Here is a 17,912-nt window from a genome sequence, read left to right as displayed (position 1 = left end):
GTGAGGCAGAGAGCTTGGACACGAGGCGAAAGGTGAAGAGGTTGGGCCGTGCGGGTGCCAGTGTGGGGTGCTCCTTCCAGTGAAAAGCGTGACACAAGCGGGGTCGGGGTGAGGAAGGGAAGAAGGCCAAGGAAGGGGTCTGGGCGCAAGAGTGGCTGAGCCCGCAAGGTGTCGGGTCCTGGAGGCCTGGCTCCCGGGTGTGTGTGGGGTGGGGGCGTCGGCGTGGGAAGGACAGGGGCCGGAAGGTGCGGTGGTGAGCGAGCCGTTGCAGGACCGGTGCCTTGAGTGTGGCAGCGGGGAAGCCCAGCTCCGCTTTGGGGCTGCGGGAACCAAAAGGGGGCGCTGCGGCTGCATGGGCCGGGAATCGAACCCGGGCCTCCCGCGTGGCAGGCGAGAATTCTACCACTGAACCACCCATGCACCTATGGCCGCCGGTGCCCGCCGCTGTCCCAGCGGCGCCCAACGCTGCCCCAGCGGCGCTCGCCGCCAACCGCCGGACCCTGGTCACTGCTCGCCCCGTGGGCACGTGCTCCATTTGAGCAGGAGACCGACGGGCCACCTGAATGAGAGGCTCCGGGCACGCTGGCGACCCCAGGGCGCGAGGCGGTCGGAAGCACCGAGGGACGGAGGGACGCAGGCGGGCTCGGCCCGTCCTGAGCTTTCTCTGCTGTCCGCGGCCGCCGCGAGACTGTCGGTGTGGCCAGAGGAAGCCAGGAGCCGAAGCGGCCTGGCCCGCGCCCGAAGCTGCGGCTGAGCACCGACGTTCCTCTCAGCCGCCGCCCGGCCCCGACGCACAGTCCCTCTGGCGGCTGGCTTTCTTGCTGGTGCGGGGCGTGCGAGGGCGGGCGGGGGCAGGGATCGGAGCTCGGGGCTGTGCAGGGACCGCGAGCGAGGGAGATGGACACCGGGCACCTCCGCTGCCGCCGCCGTCGCCGTCGCCGAACGGCGCTCAGGCCAAAAGACCAAAGGTGTCTGAGCCTCGCCTCTGCGCTCTGCCCCACCCCCACCTCCCGCGGGGTCCCGCTCTGCTGCGTTGGTTGTGAGGAGAAGCCCTTTGGCAGACGGCCTGCTTGTTCGCGGACAGCCCGGTGACGGACGGAGCGCGCCAGGGTGTGGTTGGGTCCGGCCGGAGCAGCGGCTTCCCCGACGGACTTGCACTGTGGCGCCGAGGTGGGTGGCTCGTGCTGGGGGCCGGACGTCTGTGGTGGGTGACAGGGCATCCAGGGCTTCCGCTCACTACTCACCTGAGCACCGTTCCCGGGAGCGACTCCTGCGCCAGGCCCCATGCAGGGAGGGCCCCCTGTGGGCTGGCCAGCAGGAGGCTGGGCTGCACGCGGCCCGGCAGGCAGGCAGGCAGGCAGGCAGGCAGGCAGGCAGGCAGGCAGGTGTGGTCCGGCCAGGGTCCCAAGGCGAAAAAGCACCGAGGGCCCGCACCACAGGCCGGCAACACGGTGTCGGCGGCGTGGAGGGAATGGAATGGGCAGGCGGGCCGTTGGGGCTGGCGGGAAGGACAGGATGTTGGAAAGAGGGAGAGCTGCTGGTGGCGGAAGTGCAAGAAAGGCTGTGAGAACGAGTCCGCTGTTCGCCAGGCAGAAGTCGGAGGGTGGGCGAGACGTGGAGGGCTTTCCACACGCGGCCGTTCTGCGTGTGGCGCTGGGGGCGGGGTGGAGCGGGGGAGGGGGAGGGGAGGGGGAGGGACGAAGGCAGGCAGGCAGGCAGGCAGGCAGGCAGGAAGACCAGCAGCAGCAGCAGCCGCAAGCAGGTGAGGAAAGATGTGCTGCGAAGGACTGAAGGGTTTCCTGGTGTGGGTGCAGGTAGGAGGGGGCGTAGCAAGTGGCGGGGAGGGCGTTTGTCCGGAAAAGCCCGTCGCTGGAGGGTTCCTAGCGGGCCGTTTCTGCCGGGCCCGCGGCCATGGCTGAGAAGGTTCCGCGTCTGAGAGGCGTGGATGTCCGGGCCGGAGTTTGGAGAGGCCGCAAGAGTGCCAGGCGCGAACGGACTGGAAGGCAGTAAAGCGCTGCCATAGACAGGGCCGGGTGCGTTTGCCGGGCGGGCCAAAAGGCTGGCTTGTCAGGAGTGGGATTCGAACCCACGCCTCCAGGGGAGACTGCGACCTGAACGCAGCGCCTTAGACCGCTCGGCCATCCTGACGGCGGGCCTGGGCGTGCGCGTGGCCGCTCGGCTGGCTGGGACCCGACGCGACGCGACGCGAACGCCGGTGCCCTTGGCGGGACGCGGTGCTCCGCGCCAGGCGCGCGGCCGTGTGGCTGAGCGACGGAGCGGGCGCGCGGCGGCCGACGGGGAGCAAGGCCAGACGGCGCGCCTGGCTCCGCCGCGGTGGCGCCCTCGCCCACCCCTGGCCCCGGACGGAGCCGGGCCGCGTCGGGCCAGCCCCTGCCGCCGGCCCCCACCCGCGCCTCTCCTCGCCGGCCATGGCCAGGCGCGCGCCCACGCCCTCCTCGCAGCCTTGCTTTCGGTCTCAGGGCCCCCTCCTCCCGGCGCGATGCCCGCGTTGGAGGCAATAGGCAGCGCGCACTGGGAGTTTTCAGCGGCTCGCGGGGCCGGGTCCCCGTCGGGGTCGGGGGCTGCTGCTTTGGAGGACGCGGTTGGTGTGGCGTTGGGTCGGGTCGGGTCGGGTCGGGCACGTGCCGGGCGCCCGTGGTGGGCAGGGGGCCGGAGGGCAGGGGGAGGCGTCGGCAGGCAGCCCGAGAGCGGCCCGGGCGCGGGGGCGGTGGCCGCCGTCCTCGTTAGTATAGTGGTGAGTATCCCCGCCTGTCACGCGGGAGACCGGGGTTCGATTCCCCGACGGGGAGGCAACACGCCCTCTTTTGGTGGCTGGCGCCGCTCTCTGTCCTGCCGCCTGGCTCCCAAGGGCCCTTCTTCTCCGCCCTCCGCCCTCCAGCGAGGCGCTGGACGCCAGCGCGTGCCCAGCCTGCACACCGTCGACCGCCTCCAGCCCTTCAGCCCTTCCTCCTCGCCGGGCGCTCAGTTGCCACGGCAGAGCGAGGGCCTCCTCTGGACCCCACAAGCTCTCGATGACATTGCGGCCCGCCCAAAGTGGCTGTCGCAGGAGGCTCCTTGCGTCGCGACGCAAGGCTGCACTTATGCACAGCGGCATAGGTGCACAGCGGCCGGGACGGGTGGGAGGCGGATGAGTGGCGTCCCCTGTCGGTGCGGGAAATGGCCTGGCCCAGGCGCCCGGTGGAGAAGGGCTTTGGCGAGCCGGGGTCTGGAAGACGCGTACCCCCGGGGCGGGGGCGGGCCGCGGCGTGGAGCCCAGGGACCCGGAGCAGCAAGGCAGCGAGAGCGCCCCCCTGAGGCCGTCGGGCGGGTGTCCTAGGGCAGCTTCGTAGGGCCGGCGCGGGTGGGGCGCCGGGGGGCCTTGGTGGCGCCTGTGCCACCACAGAGCTGCCGGCCGTCGGGGCGTCGGGGCAGGGCTGCTCCAAGCGGCGGCTGCGGCTGAGGAGGAGGAGGAGAACGAGGAAGAGAAAGGGGAGCAGGAGGAGGAGGAGAAGGAGGAGGAGTCGTCAGAGAAGGAGTCGGAGGAGGAGGAGGAGGAGCAGGAGGAGGCGGCGACGAGAGCGCGCTCGGGCGAGCCCGGTGCCGGCGTCTCGGGGCGGCCCGGGCTGTGCAGCGTTGGTGGTATAGTGGTGAGCATAGCTGCCTTCCAAGCAGTTGACCCGGGTTCGATTCCCGGCCAACGCAGCGGGCTGACCTTTTGCCGGGCTCTGCGGGCGGCCGGCCGAGGGCCTGTGAGGGAGAGCTGGGAGCAGGGAGCTAGCTGGCCCAGGCGGCTCTTCTTGTGTGTGCGAGAAGCAGGCGCGCGGTGTTGTGAGGGTGCTGCAAGCAGGACGGACGGGAGGCCACGTGGGTTGCCAGGGGCGGCGCGTGGCTGGACTTGGAAAGGCCGGGTCTTGGCGCCAAGGTGGCGCCGAGCGGGTGCTATGGGTCGAGCAGGAGCAGCGGGTAGAGGCGGACGCTCCCTGGTGGTCTAGTGGTTAGGATTCGGCGCTCTCACCGCCGCGGCCCGGGTTCGATTCCCGGTCAGGGAAGCCCTTCTTCTTCCTCTCTACCTCCCACCGTCCACATCCCACTTTTAGGCCACCCGTGCTCCGGGGCCTCGGCGCCGCGCCCCGACAACAGCCGCCCGGCGCCCTGCACCTCCAGCCCAGGCCCTGCCAGGCGACCTCCACCCTCCCTCCCCGGCCCAACCTTTTGGCCGCACTGGCGCGCGCCCACTCGAGGCCTTCGACGTCCCGCGTCTTCCTTTTCGGACGCTTGCCTCAGCCCCAAACACGAGTGGCCGGGGCAGCGCCTCTCCCCGCCGAGGCTGTGGCCACGAGCAAACGGCCCCGCCTGTGTTTGGACTCTCCAGCGGCACTGCTTCTCCCCACGGCGACAGCGGCGGCGGCGCCGACGGCGACGGCGGTGTCACACGCGGTGCCTTCTGACAGCGCCGGATCCCCCGTGGAAAGGAGCACCGGTGGGCAGACGGGTGCTTCGAACCACCGCAGCAGGCTTCCTGAACGCCCGCGCCGGCGCCTTGGGGGTGGCTGACAGTGTGGGATGAAGGTGTTTGTGGCCGTGGTCGGTGGCCACCCCACGCGGGTTAGGGAACGGAGCAGAACGACCCCATGGAGAGGGGGCGGCGGTGGGCCGCGTGCTGGGAGGTGCGAGGAAGGGCCTGTGGTGTGTGGCTGGAGCCCGGGCAGGAGCGGGAGGTGTTGGCCTGGCGGAAACCTGGCCCGGGAGAGCAGCTGGCCACTCAGGCAGGGGCTCAGCAGAAGCTTGGGGGTGATGGCGGCACCTGGCCCGGCACGTGTGTGCGGGTGGGCCTGGAGTAGGAGTGGGTCTGAGGAGCGCCGGCGGAAGTGAGACTTCCGGGCAGGACATGTGACAGTCGGGCCTGGGATACAAGGGGAAGGTGGCGGGGAGAGGGGTCCGAGCCTGCAGGCTGGGGGGAAGGGCGGGGTGTGTGAGTGGGCTGTGGGCCGAGGAAGATGGTGGGAGAGGACCCCTTCGCGGTGGGGTGGCGGGTGAGCGCCCCAGACCGGTGTGCTGTGCGGCGAGGTGGTCAGGCTAAGCAATGGGTTGGGACTGGGGACGGTGGGTAGGAGGCAGGCAGGAAGGAGAACAAGAGAAACGGAGCGCGCCACGGGGGCTAGGCGGGGTCCGAATGGGGTGGGGGCATTCTACTGCCCCAGAGACATACATCACCTCTCATCGGGAGAAGCCATCCAGTCTCAGGTGTGTGTAGCGGCGGGGGTGGGGGGAGGAGGGGTTGAGGTTGAAGGAGGCCAAAGGAGAGGTCCCGTCTGATCCCGCAATCCCACTCCTGGGTACGTACCCGGAAACGATGAAACAAGGGTTCAAAAAGGCACAAGCACCTCCGTGTTCACCGCGGCACTATTTGCACTAGCCAAGACATGCAAGAAAACCCAAGTGCCCATCGACGGGTGGCTAGTACAAGAGGAGGTGGTATATATGTACTATGCGGTATTACTCAGCCATTAATGAAAAAGAATGAAATATTGCCATTTGCTGCAACAAGAATGCTCCCAGAGAATATTACACTTAGTGAAGTAGGTCCGACAGAGAAGCACAAAGATAGGTGGACTCTCAAAAGTACTACCAATGAATGTATGTGCCAAAGAGAAACAGACTCACAGACCTAGGAAACACAGTGATGGTTACCCGAGGAGAAAAAGGAGGGGTGGAGGGATGAATTAGGAGCTCGATGAACAGACACACAGTACTTCATATCAAGGAGATAAGCAACAAGGATTTACAGAATAACACAGGGAATGATATTCAATATCCTGCACTAACCTATACTGGAAATCAATCTGAAAGAATATTAAACATGGAAAACAGTATCCCCTTGCTGTACACCTGAAGCTAACTCAATATTGGTAATCAACTCTTCTCCCTAAACCACAAGTACCACTAGTTGAAAGTAAGTAAGTAAATAAATAAATAAAAGCAACGAACAAAATAAATAGGAGAAACATGAGCCATCGGATGATCCAGCAATCCCCATCGTGGGTACACATCCGCCAAAGGGAAAAACCGTTGTTTGAAGAGATCCACGCACCCCCGTGTTTGTAGCAGCACTACGTGCCACAGCCAAGACAGAGGAGAAACCCATGTGCCCATCAACGGTTGGCTGACGGAAAAAGATGTGGTATATATGTACTGTGGAATATTCCTCAGCCATTTCCGAAAATGAAATATGGCCATTTGCCACAATGAGGATGGTCCTAGAGAATATTACACTTAGTGAAGTAAGTCTGACAGAGAAGCACAAAGATACGTGCAATCTAAATCTAAAACATAGTAGAAAAGAACGTATGTGCCAAAGAGAAACAGACTCACAGGCATAGAAAACACACTGATGGTTACCCGAGGAGAAAGGGAGGGGTGGAGACATAAGTTAGGAGCTGCGATGAACAGATACACCGTACTTCATATAAAAGACATACGCAACAAGGATTTCCAGTAGAACACAGGGGATGCTATTCAGTATCCTGTAGTAAGCTATAATGGAAAGCAATGTGAAACAACATTAGACATGGAAAACAGTATCCGCTTTGCTGTGCACCTGAAACGAACTCAATATTGTTAATCAACTTTTCTTCCAAAATTACAGCTACTAGTTCTTATAGGTAAGTAAGTAAATGGAAAGATAAATATCAAATGCATAAATAAAAACAACACACTAAAAAAAAATAGGTGAAATATGAGCTCTCACACGATCCAGCAATCCCCATCGTGGGTACACGTCGGCAGGGGAGAGAAACGGTCATTTGAAGAGATCCATGCACCCCCATGTTCACAGCAGCCCTACGGGCCACAGCCAAGACATGGACAAAACCCAAGTGCCCATCAACCGATGGCTGGCACAGGAAGACGTGGTATATATGTACCGTGGAATACTACTCAGCCATTCAAAAGAGTGAGATATTGCCATTTGCACCAATAAGGAGGGACCAAAGTATATTACACTTAGCGACGTGAGTCAGGCAGAGAAGCACAACGACATGTGGCACGTAAACCGTACTACAAACGAATGTATGTGCCAAAGAGAAACAGACTCACAGACATAGAAAAGACACTGTTCGTTAGCCAAGGGGAAAGCGTAGGGCGGGGAAAAATCCGGAGCTGCGATTAACAGAGAGGAAATACTATACATAAAGCACATAAGCAACAAGGATTTACTGTACAGCGCAGGGAACTGTATTCACATGTCGTGATAACGTATAATGAATGGAAAATAAGCCGGAAAAGGACATATAACGGAATCACTTTGCTGTACACCTGAAAGTAACACGCTGTTGTAAACCAACCACGCTGCTACGAAAAGGAGAAGACGACGAAGGGGGAACAAAGGAGGGCAACGGGACAGAGGCAAGGGCAGGATCCTTGACAACGTAGGATGTGGAAAGGATCGGGGGAAAAGTGGGGAGATTGGAGGTAGGAGGGTGGTGTTTGTGGGAGTAGGCTGGAGGCTGAGGCGGTGGTGCTGGCGGTGCTGTCCCGAGGGCTGATGCTGTTGGTGGGAGCAGAGGTTCAGGGGACGGGGTGGTGTTTGTCGTGCCGATGGTGGTGGGGGCAGTAGCGGTGGAGGAGCGGGCCGGTGTTGGAAACGTATTTCTGTTGAGGGTCCAAACGTGAATCTAGAGGGCAGTCTGCGATGACAGTGTGGACTTCTTTGGAACTCCTCGTGCACGTGAACGCTTTGGGGACTCTCCAGGAAAATGGGATGTATCACTCGCAGAGGTGGCAACTTCCTTGCTCCTGGTCGTGCAAACATAGTACGATTTTCGGAGTGGGGGCAGAGTGAGGCAGAGAGCTTGGACACGAGGCGAAAGGTGAAGAGGTTGGGCCGTGCGGGTGCCAGTGTGGGGTGCTCCTTCCAGTGAAAAGCGTGACACAAGCGGGGTCGGGGTGAGGAAGGGAAGAAGGCCAAGGAAGGGGTCTGGGCGCAAGAGTGGCTGAGCCCGCAAGGTGTCGGGTCCTGGAGGCCTGGCTCCCGGGTGTGTGTGGGGTGGGGGCGTCGGCGTGGGAAGGACAGGGGCCGGAAGGTGCGGTGGTGAGCGAGCCGTTGCAGGACCGGTGCCTTGAGTGTGGCAGCGGGGAAGCCCAGCTCCGCTTTGGGGCTGCGGGAACCAAAAGGGGGCGCTGCGGCTGCATGGGCCGGGAATCGAACCCGGGCCTCCCGCGTGGCAGGCGAGAATTCTACCACTGAACCACCCATGCACCTATGGCCGCCGGCGCCCGCCGCTGTCCCAGCGGCGCCCAACGCTGCCCCAGCGGCGCTCGCCGCCAACCGCCGGACCCTGGTCACTGCTCGCCCCGTGGGCACGTGCTCCATTTGAGCAGGAGACCGACGGGCCACCTGAATGAGAGGCTCCGGGCACGCTGGCGACCCCAGGGCGCGAGGCGGTCGGAAGCACCGAGGGACGGAGGGACGCAGGCGGGCTCGGCCCGTCCTGAGCTTTCTCTGCTGTCCGCGGCCGCCGCGAGACTGTCGGTGTGGCCAGAGGAAGCCAGGAGCCGAAGCGGCCTGGCCCGCGCCCGAAGCTGCGGCTGAGCACCGACGTTCCTCTCAGCCGCCGCCCGGCCCCGACGCACAGTCCCTCTGGCGGCTGGCTTTCTTGCTGGTGCGGGGCGTGCGAGGGCGGGCGGGGGCAGGGATCGGAGCTCGGGGCTGTGCAGGGACCGCGAGCGAGGGAGATGGACACCGGGCACCTCCGCTGCCGCCGCCGTCGCCGTCGCCGAACGGCGCTCAGGCCAAAAGACCAAAGGTGTCTGAGCCTCGCCTCTGCGCTCTGCCCCACCCCCACCTCCCGCGGGGTCCCGCTCTGCTGCGTTGGTTGTGAGGAGAAGCCCTTTGGCAGACGGCCTGCTTGTTCGCGGACAGCCCGGTGACGGACGGAGCGCGCCAGGGTGTGGTTGGGTCCGGCCGGAGCAGCGGCTTCCCCGACGGACTTGCACTGTGGCGCCGAGGTGGGTGGCTCGTGCTGGGGGCCGGACGTCTGTGGTGGGTGACAGGGCATCCAGGGCTTCCGCTCACTACTCACCTGAGCACCGTTCCCGGGAGCGACTCCTGCGCCAGGCCCCATGCAGGGAGGGCCCCCTGTGGGCTGGCCAGCAGGAGGCTGGGCTGCACGCGGCCCGGCAGGCAGGCAGGCAGGCAGGCAGGCAGGCAGGTGTGGTCCGGCCAGGGTCCCAAGGCGAAAAAGCACCGAGGGCCCGCACCACAGGCCGGCAACACGGTGTCGGCGGCGTGGAGGGAATGGAATGGGCAGGCGGGCCGTTGGGGCTGGCGGGAAGGACAGGATGTTGGAAAGAGGGAGAGCTGCTGGTGGCGGAAGTGCAAGAAAGGCTGTGAGAACGAGTCCGCTGTTCGCCAGGCAGAAGTCGGAGGGTGGGCGAGACGTGGAGGGCTTTCCACACGCGGCCGTTCTGCGTGTGGCGCTGGGGGCGGGGTGGAGCGGGGGAGGGGGAGGGGAGGGGGAGGGACGAAGGCAGGCAGGCAGGCAGGCAGGCAGGCAGGAAGACCAGCAGCAGCAGCAGCCGCAAGCAGGTGAGGAAAGATGTGCTGCGAAGGACTGAAGGGTTTCCTGGTGTGGGTGCAGGTAGGAGGGGGCGTAGCAAGTGGCGGGGAGGGCGTTTGTCCGGAAAAGCCCGTCGCTGGAGGGTTCCTAGCGGGCCGTTTCTGCCGGGCCCGCGGCCATGGCTGAGAAGGTTCCGCGTCTGAGAGACGTGGATGTCCGGGCCGGAGTTTGGAGAGGCCGCAAGAGTGCCAGGCGCGAACGGACTGGAAGGCAGTAAAGCGCTGCCATAGACAGGGCCGGGTGCGTTTGCCGGGCGGGCCAAAAGGCTGGCTTGTCAGGAGTGGGATTCGAACCCACGCCTCCAGGGGAGACTGCGACCTGAACGCAGCGCCTTAGACCGCTCGGCCATCCTGACGGCGGGCCTGGGCGTGCGCGTGGCCGCTCGGCTGGCTGGGACCCGACGCGACGCGACGCGAACGCCGGTGCCCTTGGCGGGACGCGGTGCTCCGCGCCAGGCGCGCGGCCGTGTGGCTGAGCGACGGAGCGGGCGCGCGGCGGCCGACGGGGAGCAAGGCCAGACGGCGCGCCTGGCTCCGCCGCGGTGGCGCCCTCGCCCACCCCTGGCCCCGGACGGAGCCGGGCCGCGTCGGGCCAGCCCCTGCCGCCGGCCCCCACCCGCGCCTCTCCTCGCCGGCCATGGCCAGGCGCGCGCCCACGCCCTCCTCGCAGCCTTGCTTTCGGTCTCAGGGCCCCCTCCTCCCGGCGCGATGCCCGCGTTGGAGGCAATAGGCAGCGCGCACTGGGAGTTTTCAGCGGCTCGCGGGGCCGGGTCCCCGTCGGGGTCGGGGGCTGCTGCTTTGGAGGACGCGGTTGGTGTGGCGTTGGGTCGGGTCGGGTCGGGTCGGGCACGTGCCGGGCGCCCGTGGTGGGCAGGGGGCCGGAGGGCAGGGGGAGGCGTCGGCAGGCAGCCCGAGAGCGGCCCGGGCGCGGGGGCGGTGGCCGCCGTCCTCGTTAGTATAGTGGTGAGTATCCCCGCCTGTCACGCGGGAGACCGGGGTTCGATTCCCCGACGGGGAGGCAACACGCCCTCTTTTGGTGGCTGGCGCCGCTCTCTGTCCTGCCGCCTGGCTCCCAAGGGCCCTTCTTCTCCGCCCTCCGCCCTCCAGCGAGGCGCTGGACGCCAGCGCGTGCCCAGCCTGCACACCGTCGACCGCCTCCAGCCCTTCAGCCCTTCCTCCTCGCCGGGCGCTCAGTTGCCACGGCAGAGCGAGGGCCTCCTCTGGACCCCACAAGCTCTCGATGACATTGCGGCCCGCCCAAAGTGGCTGTCGCAGGAGGCTCCTTGCGTCGCGACGCAAGGCTGCACTTATGCACAGCGGCATAGGTGCACAGCGGCCGGGACGGGTGGGAGGCGGATGAGTGGCGTCCCCTGTCGGTGCGGGAAATGGCCTGGCCCAGGCGCCCGGTGGAGAAGGGCTTTGGCGAGCCGGGGTCTGGAAGACGCGTACCCCCGGGGCGGGGGCGGGCCGCGGCGTGGAGCCCAGGGACCCGGAGCAGCAAGGCAGCGAGAGCGCCCCCCTGAGGCCGTCGGGCGGGTGTCCTAGGGCAGCTTCGTAGGGCCGGCGCGGGTGGGGCGCCGGGGGGCCTTGGTGGCGCCTGTGCCACCACAGAGCTGCCGGCCGTCGGGGCGTCGGGGCAGGGCTGCTCCAAGCGGCGGCTGCGGCTGAGGAGGAGGAGGAGAACGAGGAAGAGAAAGGGGAGCAGGAGGAGGAGGAGAAGGAGGAGGAGTCGTCAGAGAAGGAGTCGGAGGAGGAGGAGGAGGAGCAGGAGGAGGCGGCGACGAGAGCGCGCTCGGGCGAGCCCGGTGCCGGCGTCTCGGGGCGGCCCGGGCTGTGCAGCGTTGGTGGTATAGTGGTGAGCATAGCTGCCTTCCAAGCAGTTGACCCGGGTTCGATTCCCGGCCAACGCAGCGGGCTGACCTTTTGCCGGGCTCTGCGGGCGGCCGGCCGAGGGCCTGTGAGGGAGAGCTGGGAGCAGGGAGCTAGCTGGCCCAGGCGGCTCTTCTTGTGTGTGCGAGAAGCAGGCGCGCGGTGTTGTGAGGGTGCTGCAAGCAGGACGGACGGGAGGCCACGTGGGTTGCCAGGGGCGGCGCGTGGCTGGACTTGGAAAGGCCGGGTCTTGGCGCCAAGGTGGCGCCGAGCGGGTGCTATGGGTCGAGCAGGAGCAGCGGGTAGAGGCGGACGCTCCCTGGTGGTCTAGTGGTTAGGATTCGGCGCTCTCACCGCCGCGGCCCGGGTTCGATTCCCGGTCAGGGAAGCCCTTCTTCTTCCTCTCTACCTCCCACCGTCCACATCCCACTTTTAGGCCACCCGTGCTCCGGGGCCTCGGCGCCGCGCCCCGACAACAGCCGCCCGGCGCCCTGCACCTCCAGCCCAGGCCCTGCCAGGCGACCTCCACCCTCCCTCCCCGGCCCAACCTTTTGGCCGCACTGGCGCGCGCCCACTCGAGGCCTTCGACGTCCCGCGTCTTCCTTTTCGGACGCTTGCCTCAGCCCCAAACACGAGTGGCCGGGGCAGCGCCTCTCCCCGCCGAGGCTGTGGCCACGAGCAAACGGCCCCGCCTGTGTTTGGACTCTCCAGCGGCACTGCTTCTCCCCACGGCGACAGCGGCGGCGGCGCCGACGGCGACGGCGGTGTCACACGCGGTGCCTTCTGACAGCGCCGGATCCCCCGTGGAAAGGAGCACCGGTGGGCAGACGGGTGCTTCGAACCACCGCAGCAGGCTTCCTGAACGCCCGCGCCGGCGCCTTGGGGGTGGCTGACAGTGTGGGATGAAGGTGTTTGTGGCCGTGGTCGGTGGCCACCCCACGCGGGTTAGGGAACGGAGCAGAACGACCCCATGGAGAGGGGGCGGCGGTGGGCCGCGTGCTGGGAGGTGCGAGGAAGGGCCTGTGGTGTGTGGCTGGAGCCCGGGCAGGAGCGGGAGGTGTTGGCCTGGCGGAAACCTGGCCCGGGAGAGCAGCTGGCCACTCAGGCAGGGGCTCAGCAGAAGCTTGGGGGTGATGGCGGCACCTGGCCCGGCACGTGTGTGCGGGTGGGCCTGGAGTAGGAGTGGGTCTGAGGAGCGCCGGCGGAAGTGAGACTTCCGGGCAGGACATGTGACAGTCGGGCCTGGGATACAAGGGGAAGGTGGCGGGGAGAGGGGTCCGAGCCTGCAGGCTGGGGGGAAGGGCGGGGTGTGTGAGTGGGCTGTGGGCCGAGGAAGATGGTGGGAGAGGACCCCTTCGCGGTGGGGTGGCGGGTGAGCGCCCCAGACCGGTGTGCTGTGCGGCGAGGTGGTCAGGCTAAGCAATGGGTTGGGACTGGGGACGGTGGGTAGGAGGCAGGCAGGAAGGAGAACAAGAGAAACGGAGCGCGCCACGGGGGCTAGGCGGGGTCCGAATGGGGTGGGGGCATTCTACTGCCCCAGAGACATACATCACCTCTCATCGGGAGAAGCCATCCAGTCTCAGGTGTGTGTAGCGGCGGGGGTGGGGGGAGGAGGGGTTGAGGTTGAAGGAGGCCAAAGGAGAGGTCCCGTCTGATCCCGCAATCCCACTCCTGGGTACGTACCCGGAAACGATGAAACAAGGGTTCAAAAAGGCACAAGCACCTCCGTGTTCACCGCGGCACTATTTGCACTAGCCAAGACATGCAAGAAAACCCAAGTGCCCATCGACGGGTGGCTAGTACAAGAGGAGGTGGTATATATGTACTATGCGGTATTACTCAGCCATTAATGAAAAAGAATGAAATATTGCCATTTGCTGCAACAAGAATGCTCCCAGAGAATATTACACTTAGTGAAGTAGGTCCGACAGAGAAGCACAAAGATAGGTGGACTCTCAAAAGTACTACCAATGAATGTATGTGCCAAAGAGAAACAGACTCACAGACCTAGGAAACACAGTGATGGTTACCCGAGGAGAAAAAGGAGGGGTGGAGGGATGAATTAGGAGCTCGATGAACAGACACACAGTACTTCATATCAAGGAGATAAGCAACAAGGATTTACAGAATAACACAGGGAATGATATTCAATATCCTGCACTAACCTATACTGGAAATCAATCTGAAAGAATATTAAACATGGAAAACAGTATCCCCTTGCTGTACACCTGAAGCTAACTCAATATTGGTAATCAACTCTTCTCCCTAAACCACAAGTACCACTAGTTGAAAGTAAGTAAGTAAATAAATAAATAAAAGCAACGAACAAAATAAATAGGAGAAACATGAGCCATCGGATGATCCAGCAATCCCCATCGTGGGTACACATCCGCCAAAGGGAAAAACCGTTGTTTGAAGAGATCCACGCACCCCCGTGTTTGTAGCAGCACTACGTGCCACAGCCAAGACAGAGGAGAAACCCATGTGCCCATCAACGGTTGGCTGACGGAAAAAGATGTGGTATATATGTACTGTGGAATATTCCTCAGCCATTTCCGAAAATGAAATATGGCCATTTGCCACAATGAGGATGGTCCTAGAGAATATTACACTTAGTGAAGTAAGTCTGACAGAGAAGCACAAAGATACGTGCAATCTAAATCTAAAACATAGTAGAAAAGAACGTATGTGCCAAAGAGAAACAGACTCACAGGCATAGAAAACACACTGATGGTTACCCGAGGAGAAAGGGAGGGGTGGAGACATAAGTTAGGAGCTGCGATGAACAGATACACCGTACTTCATATAAAAGACATACGCAACAAGGATTTCCAGTAGAACACAGGGGATGCTATTCAGTATCCTGTAGTAAGCTATAATGGAAAGCAATGTGAAACAACATTAGACATGGAAAACAGTATCCGCTTTGCTGTGCACCTGAAACGAACTCAATATTGTTAATCAACTTTTCTTCCAAAATTACAGCTACTAGTTCTTATAGGTAAGTAAGTAAATGGAAAGATAAATATCAAATGCATAAATAAAAACAACACACTAAAAAAAAATAGGTGAAATATGAGCTCTCACACGATCCAGCAATCCCCATCGTGGGTACACGTCGGCAGGGGAGAGAAACGGTCATTTGAAGAGATCCATGCACCCCCATGTTCACAGCAGCCCTACGGGCCACAGCCAAGACATGGACAAAACCCAAGTGCCCATCAACCGATGGCTGGCACAGGAAGACGTGGTATATATGTACCGTGGAATACTACTCAGCCATTCAAAAGAGTGAGATATTGCCATTTGCACCAATAAGGAGGGACCAAAGTATATTACACTTAGCGACGTGAGTCAGGCAGAGAAGCACAACGACATGTGGCACGTAAACCGTACTACAAACGAATGTATGTGCCAAAGAGAAACAGACTCACAGACATAGAAAAGACACTGTTCGTTAGCCAAGGGGAAAGCGTAGGGCGGGGAAAAATCCGGAGCTGCGATTAACAGAGAGGAAATACTATACATAAAGCACATAAGCAACAAGGATTTACTGTACAGCGCAGGGAACTGTATTCACATGTCGTGATAACGTATAATGAATGGAAAATAAGCCGGAAAAGGACATATAACGGAATCACTTTGCTGTACACCTGAAAGTAACACGCTGTTGTAAACCAACCACGCTGCTACGAAAAGGAGAAGACGACGAAGGGGGAACAAAGGAGGGCAACGGGACAGAGGCAAGGGCAGGATCCTTGACAACGTAGGATGTGGAAAGGATCGGGGGAAAAGTGGGGAGATTGGAGGTAGGAGGGTGGTGTTTGTGGGAGTAGGCTGGAGGCTGAGGCGGTGGTGCTGGCGGTGCTGTCCCGAGGGCTGATGCTGTTGGTGGGAGCAGAGGTTCAGGGGACGGGGTGGTGTTTGTCGTGCCGATGGTGGTGGGGGCAGTAGCGGTGGAGGAGCGGGCCGGTGTTGGAAACGTATTTCTGTTGAGGGTCCAAACGTGAATCTAGAGGGCAGTCTGCGATGACAGTGTGGACTTCTTTGGAACTCCTCGTGCACGTGAACGCTTTGGGGACTCTCCAGGAAAATGGGATGTATCACTCGCAGAGGTGGCAACTTCCTTGCTCCTGGTCGTGCAAACATAGTACGATTTTCGGAGTGGGGGCAGAGTGAGGCAGAGAGCTTGGACACGAGGCGAAAGGTGAAGAGGTTGGGCCGTGCGGGTGCCAGTGTGGGGTGCTCCTTCCAGTGAAAAGCGTGACACAAGCGGGGTCGGGGTGAGGAAGGGAAGAAGGCCAAGGAAGGGGTCTGGGCGCAAGAGTGGCTGAGCCCGCAAGGTGTCGGGTCCTGGAGGCCTGGCTCCCGGGTGTGTGTGGGGTGGGGGCGTCGGCGTGGGAAGGACAGGGGCCGGAAGGTGCGGTGGTGAGCGAGCCGTTGCAGGACCGGTGCCTTGAGTGTGGCAGCGGGGAAGCCCAGCTCCGCTTTGGGGCTGCGGGAACCAAAAGGGGGCGCTGCGGCTGCATGGGCCGGGAATCGAACCCGGGCCTCCCGCGTGGCAGGCGAGAATTCTACCACTGAACCACCCATGCACCTATGGCCGCCGGCGCCCGCCGCTGTCCCAGCGGCGCCCAACGCTGCCCCAGCGGCGCTCGCCGCCAACCGCCGGACCCTGGTCACTGCTCGCCCCGTGGGCACGTGCTCCATTTGAGCAGGAGACCGACGGGCCACCTGAATGAGAGGCTCCGGGCACGCTGGCGACCCCAGGGCGCGAGGCGGTCGGAAGCACCGAGGGACGGAGGGACGCAGGCGGGCTCGGCCCGTCCTGAGCTTTCTCTGCTGTCCGCGGCCGCCGCGAGACTGTCGGTGTGGCCAGAGGAAGCCAGGAGCCGAAGCGGCCTGGCCCGCGCCCGAAGCTGCGGCTGAGCACCGACGTTCCTCTCAGCCGCCGCCCGGCCCCGACGCACAGTCCCTCTGGCGGCTGGCTTTCTTGCTGGTGCGGGGCGTGCGAGGGCGGGCGGGGGCAGGGATCGGAGCTCGGGGCTGTGCAGGGACCGCGAGCGAGGGAGATGGACACCGGGCACCTCCGCTGCCGCCGCCGTCGCCGTCGCCGAACGGCGCTCAGGCCAAAAGACCAAAGGTGTCTGAGCCTCGCCTCTGCGCTCTGCCCCACCCCCACCTCCCGCGGGGTCCCGCTCTGCTGCGTTGGTTGTGAGGAGAAGCCCTTTGGCAGACGGCCTGCTTGTTCGCGGACAGCCCGGTGACGGACGGAGCGCGCCAGGGTGTGGTTGGGTCCGGCCGGAGCAGCGGCTTCCCCGACGGACTTGCACTGTGGCGCCGAGGTGGGTGGCTCGTGCTGGGGGCCGGACGTCTGTGGTGGGTGACAGGGCATCCAGGGCTTCCGCTCACTACTCACCTGAGCACCGTTCCCGGGAGCGACTCCTGCGCCAGGCCCCATGCAGGGAGGGCCCCCTGTGGGCTGGCCAGCAGGAGGCTGGGCTGCACGCGGCCCGGCAGGCAGGCAGGCAGGCAGGCAGGCAGGCAGGCAGGCAGGCAGGTGTGGTCCGGCCAGGGTCCCAAGGCGAAAAAGCACCGAGGGCCCGCACCACAGGCCGGCAACACGGTGTCGGCGGCGTGGAGGGAATGGAATGGGCAGGCGGGCCGTTGGGGCTGGCGGGAAGGACAGGATGTTGGAAAGAGGGAGAGCTGCTGGTGGCGGAAGTGCAAGAAAGGCTGTGAGAACGAGTCCGCTGTTCGCCAGGCAGAAGTCGGAGGGTGGGCGAGACGTGGAGGGCTTTCCACACGCGGCCGTTCTGCGTGTGGCGCTGGGGGCGGGGTGGAGCGGGGGAGGGGGAGGGGAGGGGGAGGGACGAAGGCAGGCAGGCAGGCAGGCAGGCAGGCAGGAAGACCAGCAGCAGCAGCAGCCGCAAGCAGGTGAGGAAAGATGTGCTGCGAAGGACTGAAGGGTTTCCTGGTGTGGGTGCAGGTAGGAGGGGGCGTAGCAAGTGGCGGGGAGGGCGTTTGTCCGGAAAAGCCCGTCGCTGGAGGGTTCCTAGCGGGCCGTTTCTGCCGGGCCCGCGGCCATGGCTGAGAAGGTTCCGCGTCTGAGAGACGTGGATGTCCGGGCCGGAGTTTGGAGAGGCCGCAAGAGTGCCAGGCGCGAACGGACTGGAAGGCAGTAAAGCGCTGCCATAGACAGGGCCGGGTGCGTTTGCCGGGCGGGCCAAAAGGCTGGCTTGTCAGGAGTGGGATTCGAACCCACGCCTCCAGGGGAGACTGCGACCTGAACGCAGCGCCTTAGACCGCTCGGCCATCCTGACGGCGGGCCTGGGCGTGCGCGTGGCCGCTCGGCTGGCTGGGACCCGACGCGACGCGACGCGAACGCCGGTGCCCTTGGCGGGACGCGGTGCTCCGCGCCAGGCGC

The 17,912-nt window shown here is 63.7% G+C and overlaps 12 non-coding genes across 12 annotated transcripts; 6 read left to right on the top strand and 6 right to left on the bottom strand.

Annotated features, from left to right (window-relative positions):
- Positions 1 to 349: 349 nt before the first annotated feature.
- Positions 350 to 420, bottom strand: TRNAG-GCC (transfer RNA glycine (anticodon GCC)). The gene has a single exon. It is a non-coding gene; the product is annotated as a tRNA-Gly (tRNA).
- A 1,645-nt stretch (positions 421 to 2,065) lies between these two features.
- TRNAL-CAG (transfer RNA leucine (anticodon CAG)) lies at positions 2,066 to 2,148 on the bottom strand. Its single transcript has one exon. It is a non-coding gene; the product is annotated as a tRNA-Leu (tRNA).
- A 590-nt stretch (positions 2,149 to 2,738) lies between these two features.
- On the top strand, positions 2,739 to 2,810 carry TRNAD-GUC (transfer RNA aspartic acid (anticodon GUC)). The gene has a single exon. It is a non-coding gene; the product is annotated as a tRNA-Asp (tRNA).
- An 820-nt stretch (positions 2,811 to 3,630) lies between these two features.
- On the top strand, positions 3,631 to 3,702 carry TRNAG-UCC (transfer RNA glycine (anticodon UCC)). The gene has a single exon. It is a non-coding gene; the product is annotated as a tRNA-Gly (tRNA).
- A 275-nt stretch (positions 3,703 to 3,977) lies between these two features.
- On the top strand, positions 3,978 to 4,049 carry TRNAE-CUC (transfer RNA glutamic acid (anticodon CUC)). Its single transcript has one exon. It is a non-coding gene; the product is annotated as a tRNA-Glu (tRNA).
- A 4,136-nt stretch (positions 4,050 to 8,185) lies between these two features.
- On the bottom strand, positions 8,186 to 8,256 carry TRNAG-GCC (transfer RNA glycine (anticodon GCC)). Its single transcript has one exon. It is a non-coding gene; the product is annotated as a tRNA-Gly (tRNA).
- A 1,633-nt stretch (positions 8,257 to 9,889) lies between these two features.
- On the bottom strand, positions 9,890 to 9,972 carry TRNAL-CAG (transfer RNA leucine (anticodon CAG)). Its single transcript has one exon. It is a non-coding gene; the product is annotated as a tRNA-Leu (tRNA).
- A 590-nt stretch (positions 9,973 to 10,562) lies between these two features.
- Positions 10,563 to 10,634, top strand: TRNAD-GUC (transfer RNA aspartic acid (anticodon GUC)). Its single transcript has one exon. It is a non-coding gene; the product is annotated as a tRNA-Asp (tRNA).
- Positions 10,635 to 11,454: 820 nt separating this feature from the next.
- TRNAG-UCC (transfer RNA glycine (anticodon UCC)) lies at positions 11,455 to 11,526 on the top strand. Its single transcript has one exon. It is a non-coding gene; the product is annotated as a tRNA-Gly (tRNA).
- Positions 11,527 to 11,801: 275 nt separating this feature from the next.
- On the top strand, positions 11,802 to 11,873 carry TRNAE-CUC (transfer RNA glutamic acid (anticodon CUC)). The gene has a single exon. It is a non-coding gene; the product is annotated as a tRNA-Glu (tRNA).
- Positions 11,874 to 16,009: 4,136 nt separating this feature from the next.
- Positions 16,010 to 16,080, bottom strand: TRNAG-GCC (transfer RNA glycine (anticodon GCC)). The gene has a single exon. It is a non-coding gene; the product is annotated as a tRNA-Gly (tRNA).
- Positions 16,081 to 17,725: 1,645 nt separating this feature from the next.
- TRNAL-CAG (transfer RNA leucine (anticodon CAG)) lies at positions 17,726 to 17,808 on the bottom strand. Its single transcript has one exon. It is a non-coding gene; the product is annotated as a tRNA-Leu (tRNA).
- Between the last annotated feature and the right edge of the window lie 104 nt (positions 17,809 to 17,912).

Source organism: Mesoplodon densirostris, chromosome 2, assembly GCF_025265405.1.
Source record: "Mesoplodon densirostris isolate mMesDen1 chromosome 2, mMesDen1 primary haplotype, whole genome shotgun sequence".
NCBI lineage: Eukaryota > Metazoa > Chordata > Mammalia > Artiodactyla > Ziphiidae > Mesoplodon > Mesoplodon densirostris.
Note: the sequence above shows the minus strand (reverse complement) of the source record. Positions and strands in the feature narration are given on the sequence as shown.